Genomic DNA, 11,487 nt, shown 5'->3' on the forward strand with positions numbered 1-11,487 from the left:
AAGCTGCCACCGATGCTGGAGGACGCTGGGTCTAAACGTGCAGTGTTTGTTCTTGTGAGTCTCCATAGTTGTTTTCTACAATGATTGGGAGGGAGATTAGGATGGAATCATTTTTGGACACTCTCCCTAAAGGAGCATTGAATGCTTGCTGCTCTCTCCTGCCTCACTGCAGTCCGTGACCGGTTGCTAGAATTAAGAAAACCCTGTGGTTACTTTGAGGTCTCAAAACTCAGTCAACCTATATCCTCTCTCTTTTCTCTGGAAACCAAATCTTAGAATTTTTACAGCTGGAAATGACCCTTCTGCTCCTCACCGTGAATTTCCCAGGCTCTTTCACTCCCTGGAGAGCCTAAGACTCTAAGCTTGGCCCCCTGGGTTCCCATGGGACAGCTGAGCTGTCAATCATCACCAAATACGCTCCTGTTGCATGCCGTGAGCTGTGCTGTACTCGTACCATCAACGCTTCTCCACGATGCTATTACTTCTGAAGTCACCATGGCCAGTGAGTATCAAGCATTGACAGCTCGGTCCTGCATTGTCCACTTAGAGACCTAGGAAGACGTATACAGAATGGTCAGTCCCTGCCCACAAGGAGCCGAAACTCTGTTGATAAGATAGTAATTACCGGTTACTGAGTGCTTGCTATATTCCAGTTCCCTAGCTTTTCACCTGGTGATTCACCGTGATCAGTAGTTTATTTGCATTCAATGTAGTAATTAAATGCAGGGGCAGAATCTGACTAATTTGCCAGGACACAAATCCTGGATCTACCACAAATCAGCTATGCGTTCTTGGGTATTAACCTTAAAGATTTGAGAGCCTCAGTTTCCTTATTTGTAAAATAGAGAGTAATATCTGCCTTGTAAGAATGCTGTGAGAACTCAATGAAACAGTGTTTGCAAAGCTGTTAACTGTGACCAATCATGCTGAGCTAGGGACTGTCCTATTGAAGGGAGCTTCTAACTCTCCAACACCTTCCAGCCCACAAACTTTGAACCCCAGCTCAGTTAGAAGCCTGGAGAAGGCAAGAGAGGAGCGGCTCCTGAGCTGCTCAGAGCCTACAGAATCTTCCTAAAATGTTCTAACATTCATACCGCCTGGATCTGTCCTCTTCTTCTTGCTTCTACTTAGTTAGCTTCCTTACAAGAAAAAGATTACACTGGAATCAGGAATATGCGTAGAGTCCCAAGTCTACCTCTTTCGAAAGTTGCCTCCCATGAGCTTGTGTCCTTGGAGAGGCCACTCTCTGAACCTCAATTTACCCATCTGTAAAATTGGTATATAATAGTGTCAGTAATACTTGATGTAAAATTTTGAGATTATGTACATACAATACTTAGTGTGTGTGTGTGTGTGTGTGTGTGTGTGTGTGTGTGTGTGTGTGTATTCAATAAATGGTTAGTATTTTCCTTGCTATTTTTACTGACATATGAAAATGCTTTTTGAACTGCAAAACTCCAAACAAATGTCAAATATCATTGGTTATTCTTCAATTTTATCAGAAATCACACACGACACTACTCGTGCCATGTGAAGAAAACACCCAGGGCATGGCCCTGCCTCCATCCAGCCGCACATGTGGCCAATGGGCAGGATCCCCAGCTTGCAGAAGACGTCGCTACAGCAGATATGTGAATTATTCATACGCCTTGCATCTTAGGGTCAACTTCCTTATTGGGATGGAGCTGGAAGAGCCAACCTAGGCAGGCCCCTTTCCCTCAATGACTAGCAGTTCCTACAGTCCTCTTAGAGAAGTCAGACTTTGGCTTTTAGGTGGAGGAGAAGGTAAAGGGGAGGTTGGAGCTGTTCTTGGGGCTCTACGCCTATACCATAGGCCACAGGCATGCTTTTTATCAGCAGTTATTAGTAAGTGGACAATAACCACTTATTAAGGCTAAATTACATACACACTTGAGAGAATGAAGCAACACTGAAAAGGGAATTTACTGATGTTATATTCTGGTTGTAAGTTGTTTCTTTAGGAACATCAAGGCTCTGTTCTGCTCTGACAGAATAGAGGTCTTGGCTTTTAGGGGAATTCAAAATTCAAAAAAGAGATTAATCTAGGAGAAAATGATGGCTTTTCTGAAGGGTGTGGGTAATACTCACAAGAATGATGATACTAGAAATCCCAAAGAAAAGAGCATCCTCAGGGAGGCTGTGCATCCAAAACAAATAGAATCATCTTCAATATTTACTGCTGGCCCATGACTACATACAAACGGGCACGAAGCACTCTACACACATCACCCATTTCATTCTGTTTGCAATTCTTGGAAGTCATTGGTATTACTATTATTTACAGAAGGGAACGCTGAAGTTCAGGGAGATTAAGCAATGTGCCCGGCATTGCCCAGCTAGCATCTGGTCAGAATAAGATTCCAATCGGCTCTTGCTGCCTGGCTCAGAACCTACACCCAAGGCTGACTGTGGCTATTCCTTTGCATTAATCTGTAATGTCCACTCTTGTTTTCAAGGGTGGAAGAGACTACTAATTGTCCTCTGATACCTGTTCTTACCTAACAGAATGCTATAACAATTAGCCAACCACACAGCCACTTGAAATAAAGACATATTTTCCAGTGTCTCTACAGCTAGATGCAGCCATGTGACTAAGTACTGGCCAGTGGGATATGAGTTGAAGCAATGTGTTCAATTTCTGGGAAGTGTCCTTAAAGAGAAGGCATGCGCCCTTTCCCTCCCCTTTTCTTTCTTTTTCCAGCAGGCTAGAGTGCAGATGTAATGACAAAAATTGGAGCCACTGTCTTGGACCACAAGATAGAAATATTGAAGATGGCAGAGGAGGGGTATAGAACAAGGGTGGTCACTGATGATTGCAGGGTCACAGTTACAACTCTGGTCTGCCTCCCTACAATTTAATGTGAGACACCGATAAATCTTCACTTTGATTAAACTACTGTAATTTAGGGTTTGCTGTCACTCAGTTGGATTGAAGCTTATCTATTGCACAAGATATCTCCATGCTTTGTCCATCTCTCCCTACTTAACATCATTGTTCCTTTCTGCAGTTTCTTCTTTTCCTCCTCTACGATTTCATCCAAAAGGATTCAAATTACACATATATCAGATGAATGGCAGATCACCAAAGGGGCAGAAAGACAGCCTGAGATCTCAGGGGAGGGCGAGTGTGTGTTGGGGCCAGGGTCCATGCTCTTGGAGGCAATGTTCTTGGGCCTGACCAGCAGAGAGGGAGTGGCTCAAGAGCAGTTCTTCCTAGTCCATTAGCCTCCCAGTCCATTTATGAGGCCAGGCATGAGTCTTGCCAACAAAATCGTCTTTCCAAGAAAATAAATTCAAGTCATCCTGCTCTCCTGGTTCCTCTCCTGCCATCATTCCCAGAAAGTCTGAAGTACATGGTGTGGGCTGCCATGGAACATCTGTCTCCGGGCCCACCCAAAAGTACCAGATTCCAGGAGGGTCCGAGCCAGACTGAACTGCACTTTCCTCTCCTACATGTGTCATCTTTGCTTATGTTCCAGAACAATCCATCTGAGCATGGCTGCAAAAAGAAGTGATTCTTTCTTTGCCCATGGAAATGCTTCGAAGAGTTCCAGCATGGGTGAGATCTAAAAGTCCCCTGATCATTGAATCCTAGAGCTGGAGAGACTGCAGAGGTCATCTTGTCCCCAAAAAGATGATCTTACAGCTAAAGGAAGCAGCCTAGTCAAATCATTTGTTGTTAGAGAGCTAGGATCAATAATAATAATAACAGCAACAACAATAGCAACAATTAGGCAGCCCTTTCTATGTGCCAAACAGTGAGCTGCACATTTAACATGGATTATTCATTAAATCTCCACAACGGCCCTATAAAACAGGCTCAGAGAAGTTAAATAATTAGCCTGACATTACAAGCTATTAGCTTTTTGAGTCAGGATCCAAATGAGTTTGTTTGTTGTTTGAACTCATCTCTTTTTACAGCATTATACTACGAACTGATTACATGTCAAAACAAAAGAAGGTCACAATTTCCCCTCTGTTGAACCCAACGGGAAAGTCCAGGGGCTCACAGAGTTGTTGTCATTGTACTTTCTTATACACAATGCTGTCCCCTGGGCCACCCGAGACCTCAATACAGACGGTCCCCTCTGTGGGAGTCTAAGATCTATCTCTGGCACAAAGTTGGGCATTGCTTCTGTTCCCAGGCACCAATCTGAACAAACACCTTCAAGATTCAGGCAAAAATTCAATGTCAGGATCTCCCCATCCTGACACTCCCTCTCCCCTCACTGGTTTATTCAGCCATTCAAGAAGTCTTTATTGAGTCAAATAAAATGGTGCCCACCATTAAGGATAAGGATAAAGAGTTGAACAAGACATGATACCTAACTTTCAGGAGCATTCCATTGGAGAGATGGACAGTAAATAAATAATCAACCAGGTGTGGTTGTGAAAACCTGTAGTGCCAGCTACTCAGGAGGCTGAGGTGGGAAATCACTTGAACCCAGGAGGTCAAGGCTGCAGTGAACTATGATAGCACCACTGTTCTTTAGCCTGGACAACAGAGCAAGCCTCTGTCTCTGAAAAAAAATTAAAATAGAAAACAAATAATTATTTAGTGGCAAATGTGATAAGTGCCACAAAGGAAAAGTCCATGGCACTCATGACTGGGCACTCCTGGTGAGGAAATGGAATGTGGGATGATAGAAACTTGATAAACTCAAGAAACTGAAAGAAAGCTAAAGCGCCCAAGCAATGAGTAGGAGTCAGATCATTCAGTGCCCATCAGGCCATGTTAATAACATTGGACTTGACCCTAAGAATGATGCACAACTGTAGAGTTCCACGCAGGTGAATGACAGAATCTGATTTGCATTGACAATCACTTTAGCAGTTGAGTGCAGAAGACATCAGAGTGGCGGCAGGGAGGCGTCTTAGAGGCCATCACCGTTGTCCAGGTGAGGGACAAAGGAGTAAGGTCGAGGAGGGAGAGAGGTGGATGGAACTGAGGGGGCCGACAGAGCCAGCAGGAGCTGCATCTGAGAGTGTGGCGCTCAGAAGACCAGGCTTATCTAGAGATGCAGGACCAGAAATCCTCATATTCAGAGAGTGTTTGAAGACGTGAAAGTGGGCAAGATCTCCCAGAGGGAAGTAGAGTAGAAAGAAAAGGTGGTTTAGAATCAAAACCTGAGGAATTCAAAAATTAAAGATTGGGCAGAAGGAAAAGATCCCTCAAAGGACACTGAGGGAATGAAAAGCCAGAGAGACAGGAGGCAAACCAGGACAGTGTGGAGTCCCAGAAGGCAACGGAGCATTCCAAGAAGGAAGGAATGGTCAGCGGAGCTTAAAACCCCATCCTGGACAAGGGAGATGAAAAATGAGTGACATGGGCTTCCAGGTTGGTGAGCACACCTCAGGGAGGCGGTGGGACAGGAAAGGGCGTGGAAGCTCTTGCCTCCCACCCTGGCTCTCTCTATGCATCTCTTCTATCTCATCTGGCTGCTCCTGAGTTGTAGTCTCCTGAGAATATCTTTAATTTATTTCACTCATAAGACATTTAATGGCACTTTAAAAATTTCAAAATTCAGGAAAAAATCAAAACATTGCAAGCTAAGATTTTACAGTTGAAGATTTTTACAGTATTGCTGTTAACTGAAGAATTTAAAAGAGATGAACTTAACAGAGAAGCGATTGCAATTAAGAGTTTATATTTTAGGCTGGGCATGGTGGCTCACACCTCTAATCCCAGAACTTTGGCAGGCCAAGGCCAGCAGATCATGAGGTCAGGAGTTCAAGACCAGCCTGACCAACATGGTGAAACCCTGTCTCTACTAAAAGTACAAAAATTAGCTGGGCATGGTGGCACATGCCTGTAATCCCAGCTACTCTGCAGGTTGAGGCAAGAGAGTCGCTTGAACTCAGGAGGTGGAGGTTGCAGTGAGTCAAGATCATGCCACTGTACTCCAACCTGGGCGACAGAGCAAGAGTCCATCTCAAAAAAAAAGAAAGAGTTTATATTTTAAATATTACTTCCTGAATATGACTCCACTACTTGAGAAACTTCCCAGCTTAAAGATGTATATGATGGCATTGGTTCTCCTTATTTTTAAATCTGTTAACATCACCTGAGAGTGTTCTATAAAATTTAGAATGTGATTTTACTAACATATAGTCATGTATATCTTAACTGAGTGAGAGTGTTGTTTAAAAGCAATTCTTGAAAAAGGATTAAAATGTATCTGCCATTATACATTTGTGCTTCAGGACCAAAGACAATGTCAAGTATTTTAATGTCATTACATTTAGCCAAAATGGGAATTGCTGTTCAATGAGTATAAAGTTTCATTATACAAGACGCAAAAGTTCTCCAGTTCTCTTGTACAATATTGTCCTTAGTTAACAATACTGTATTGTGCACACAAAACTTTTCAAAAGGGGAGATTTCGTGTTAAGCGTTCTTAACAAAATAAAATGAGTTTAATTTAACCTCTTTATAACTTTAATACATTCTAAAGATTCTAGATTTCCAGAATGTAAAATAACCTGTGAAACCAACCATCCTCACTATTACTAACTATGCCTTCATTTTAAAATACTTGTATCAGCCACAAAGATTTTGAATAATTAGATATTCCTTCTACTTTGAATACATATCAGTTGATACTAAAAATAGAACCAAAAAAGACAAATAATGTTCATAGAGGAGGGTAACATAATTATTGCCTATAGCAAAAACTATTTCAGTGAAGTGGTGACAATGGAAGCCAAATTGGAGTGAAATACAGAGTGAATTAAAGGTAAGAATGTGGAGACAGCCATTTCTGCAAAACCTGTTTCATTCCAGACTTATCCTGGGTTACCTCTGGCTCACAACACATTCAGGGTCACCCTAATTCTCACCTCAGTTCCATAGGAGGAAAATGTCAGGAGATTGGAACCAAAGCACCCTGGCTCTAGTCCAGCCTCAAGACTAAGATAAATGATTGGAGAAGTAAAAGCACTAAGTCTAAGCTCATATGAATTGAGTTAATATTTTTTTTAAGTTGATATTTAAAAAATCAGCTTTAAGTTATCTTACAAATTTCTATGTAGGTAATTTTCTAACAAGCTAGGAGTCAACTACAACTTCAGAAAAATGGCAGTAACTTGATGCCAAGAGAGCTGGGGCAAGGAGGTGTGAAGGAAGACAAAGGGAGCAAGGAGGGGGAATTAAAGAGCCTGACCTAAGACAGGACATGATCGAGCAGGAGTAAATCCATAAGGACTGAGCAACAAGAGAGCCAGTCACACCTGGCCAGGCAGAAGCACTTGAGGTGAGCTGGCTGCAGAGTCCGGGGACATGAGACACACCATGCTGGGTGTAAGTTATAGCGGCAGAAGTCACTTCTGGCTCGAGTGTGGGCTTTTAACCATATGCATACAGCCCCAAATGTCTCTCGCCTCCCCTATGAGGTGTCATTAGTCTCATTTTACATAAGAAGACTTGCCTTGGCCACACAGCCAATAAGGGGTAGAACCAAAATTCAGTCCCAGGCCACCTGACCCACGGCCCGCAATGCCATTCTGCAAGATGTGAGCTCAGCCAACCTCACTCCTTCCTGCTGTGATGAATCGTCACTCAGAGGTGGAGACTGGACCTCTATGGACCCGGAAGTCAGGGCGATGTGCCATTCTCCTGATCATGTCATCTTCCACAGCTGGGGGTGGGGGGGCAAGCAACCCTCATGAGGTCACCAAATCACTCTCCCAGCCCTGTTTCTACTACTGATAAAGCAGAAAATCCCTCAGCATTTTTAGCTCTCCTACTGAAACATCTCTTTCCATCACCTTAAAATTATTCCTTTTACAGGAACTGAGCACCTAAAGCACCCCCAGAAGCAAACCAGAAGCGCCAGCAGCACTGGTTGCTGCAGAGAGAAATTAGTTCCTTAATATCTACCCTACCTCCCCACTTGGTGTGGCATTTAGTCATTAAGGGTTTGGAACCTTCCCACCTAATACAAAGTTTGTGCAGTGGAGAAGAATCAGGGAGGGGAGCAAGCATCCATCACGTGTAATTGCATAACATCTCTGACAGAAGCCACTTTTGTCCTCATTCACTGATCCAAACACTCACGATGGCCCAAGGGCTCTGACATGCAAACAGCACCCTGACTCCACACAGACTGGTGGAATAGGAAGTCAGCCCGAACTGGGTGTGCATGTGCAGCTAAATTTGCAAGTCATCATGTGTCTGTGTGTGAAGCTGTGTGTGTATCCCTAAGAGAGGGCTTGCACATTCTCCAGCCCTGATTGCTTATTTCCTCTGATCTGCCCTTCTGGATACAGGATGGTGCTTGAGAGAGTGGGACGCAAGTATCTCATTCCACTGAGTATCAGGCAACATAAAGCGTGATGTCTGGGGACCAATTCAGTTTGTTTGCATCTTTATGTCAACTCAAGCTCTTTCTTTCCCACACGCCCCAGGGATGAGGTTCTCGAGCATCCCTTGGACCTGCTGGCGCTATTTTCACGGTTGCTAAGAAATGCCAGGCCTGCTTCAAGCCTGGTGAGCTCATGGCTGTGCTGCGGCGGTGTCTGCTGGTGATCTGGGATTAGCGTTACAACAACCAAAAAAAGAAAGGAAAGATGTGTGGGCAAACGGCCACAGGAGAAGTGAAAATGTGATGAAGGATCAGCCGATGTGGGACCCAGAGCCAGGAGAAGCAGTGAGCACAATAGGTACCATGTGTAGCATCTATTCACTCCAGGTATGAGCCGGGCACCTTGGCACACATGAGTTCATTTAACAGGGATGGCACAAAGGCAGGAGAGGCGGCCGCACAAGAGCAGATGCTTGTCCTCTTGGTTCTTTGAGCTCACACAGTGCCTGACACATAGAAAGAACTGAAAAATTATCAATAAAGTAAATGAATCACAGTGTTTAAAAACAGGAAAGAGCTGTCAACTAACCCAACTTTCTCATTTACTATATGAGAGAATCATTTGGAGAAACCACCCAGATAAACCCCTTAGTTTATTCCTCACACCCACCTAACTCAAAAGGAGCCCACCAGTTACACAGAAAATCTGCATAAAGAAGAGGGTGGAGGCATTTCAACCCTGCCCTTCCCAAGGCACAGGATCCAGGCATCATCCACTGGTGACCAGGAAGACAAGATGGGAATCATGCCTGGCTGCTGAGGCTGGCCAGAGCCTCCGGTCCCCACTGCTACCATCCCCCGCCCTGATACCTCGAGCCGGGGCTGCTGCCACAGGTCCTAGCCATTCACTCTGCCTCCCTCCCTTGCTGTCTCTCCCAGACGATTCCGATAATACAGCAGCACCAGTCCCTCTTCCAGCACGCAACCCTTCCCACTGGCCTGCCTGGGCTCTGTGCCAGCCCCACCAGCCAGCCCTCTTCCTCCTGCAGACTCTGTGTCACTGCCCTATGTTCACCCAGTGTCGTTCGCCCAGAACCTCAACACCTGCTGCCCTTGCCAGACCAGGCCTCCCTTAGCTGTCCACACACAGCTGATGCAGAGGCAACTGCGAGCCTTTGACAAGCACTCCTAGGTCTTCCCTCTGCGGTCATAACTTCCCTGAAGACTCTGGTCTCCCAGGGATCCATTCATTTTCATTTTCATTTTCCTCAGGCCGATCACTTTTGTCATTTGGATTTTTCAGGATTTGTTTTTAAATTGTGGTGAAAGAAATGTAACATAAAATTTGCCATTATAACCACTTTAAGTGTACAGATCAGTGGCATTAAATACACGTACATGGTTGTGCAAACATCACCAGCATCCATCTGCAGAACCATTTCATCCTTTCGCACTGAACTCCATTCCTATTAAATAACAGCTTTCTTCTCCTCCTTTTCTCCAGCCCTGCATATAAGGGAATCATGCAATGCTTGTTCATTTGTGTCTAGCTTATTTAGCTTAGCATAATATGTTTAGGTTCACCCATGAGGTAGCATGTATCAGAATCTCACTGTCGCTTAAGGCTGAATAATACCCCATGTATGTGTCCACCCACACTTTGTTTATTCATTCATCCATCAGTGGATATTTGGGTTGTTTCTGCCTTCTGTCTATTGTGAATGAAACGCTGCTATGAGCATTGGTGTGCAAATACCTGCTAGAGTTCCTGCTTTCAATTCTTTGGGCATATACTCAGCAGTAGATTTGCTGGATCATATGATAATTCTGTTTAATTTTCTGAGGACCTGCCACACTGTTTTCCATAACACTGCACCATTTTACATTCTCAGCAGCAATGCACAAGGGTTCCAGTTTTTCCGTATCCTTGCTCATATTTGTTATTTTTTTGTTTTTATTTTTGATAATCACTATTCTAATGAGTTTCTGTAACTGTGGTTTTGACTTGCATTTCCCTAATGATGAGTGATGCTGAACATCTGTCCATGTGCTTCTTAGCCATCATATAGTCTTTGAAGAAATGTCTACTCAAATCTTTAGTTGGTTTCTTTAATTGGATTGTTTTTGCCATTGGCTGAAAGAGTTTTTTAGTATGTTTTGGATATTAATCTCCTGTCAGATATATGATTTGCCTATTTTTCCCTATTTCATGGGGGAAGAGTGACTTCACTCTGTTGATCACTTTCTTTGATTCCCAAAAGTTATTAATTTTAATAAATCCAACTTATCTGTTTTTTTCTTTTGTTGACTATGCTTGTAGTTTCATACTTTTAAAAATCATTGCCAAATCCAGTGTCACGAATCCTTTCCTATATATTCTCTTCTAAGAATTTTCTATTTTTAGCTCTTAAATTTAGGTCTTTGACCTATGTTGAATTAATTTGTGTATATGGTGTTAGGTAAGGGTTCAACTTCATTCTTTTGCATGTATCCAGTGTTCCCAATATTATTTGCTGAAAAGACTGTTCTTTCCCCATTGAAGGGTTCTAGTACCCTAGTTTAATGTCACTTGATCATATATGCAAGAATTTATTTCTGAGCTCTCTATTTTATTCTGTTGGTATATGTGTCTGTCTTTGTGCCAGTATTAATCTGTTTTGATTACTATAGTTTTGTACAAAGTTTTAAAATCAGAAGTATAAGTACTCCAATTTTATTCTTGTTTTTCAAAATTATTTTGGCTATTTCGGGTCTCTTGAGATTCCTTATGAATTTTAGGGTAGATTTTTCCATTTGTGCAGAAAACATCTTTGGTATTTTGATAGGAATTGCACTAAATCTGTGAATCCTTTGGGATAGCGGCTGGGAAGTATTGAAAACCTTTTCCTGTAGCTATTTGGTTTGTGTATGAATGCCTTCTTTATCCAACTAGATGGTAAACTTCTGATCACCAGAACTATGTCTTCTCTCTTCTGTCTCTCACTGCACAACACCAAAGGCACTAAAACATAAACAAAGTGATGAATGATTATTCCTCTAACTAGATTTTTTCAGATGGGAAAAACCAGGAACTATCAACTACTACCACAAAATCTCCTAGCTTTGGATTTCTTCAAGCTTTCTAGTGAATGACTTAACACGGACAAAGAAAACAAGAGGGATC

At 43.0% G+C, this 11,487-nt stretch overlaps 1 long non-coding RNA gene across 1 annotated transcript; it reads right to left on the reverse strand.

The window, feature by feature from the left end:
* Positions 1 to 2,137: 2,137 nt before the first annotated feature.
* LOC116556021 lies at positions 2,138 to 10,418 on the reverse strand. Its single transcript, XR_004270788.1, has 3 exons — positions 10,318 to 10,418; positions 3,927 to 3,930; positions 2,138 to 2,148 (listed from the first exon to the last, which is right to left on the reverse strand). It is a non-coding gene; the product is annotated as an uncharacterized LOC116556021 (long non-coding RNA).
* Positions 10,419 to 11,487: the final 1,069 nt, after the last annotated feature.

This window comes from Sapajus apella, unplaced genomic scaffold, assembly GCF_009761245.1.
Source record: "Sapajus apella isolate SASKATOON/1434 unplaced genomic scaffold, GSC_monkey_1.0 scaffold16, whole genome shotgun sequence".
Taxonomy (NCBI): Eukaryota; Metazoa; Chordata; class Mammalia; order Primates; family Cebidae; genus Sapajus; species Sapajus apella.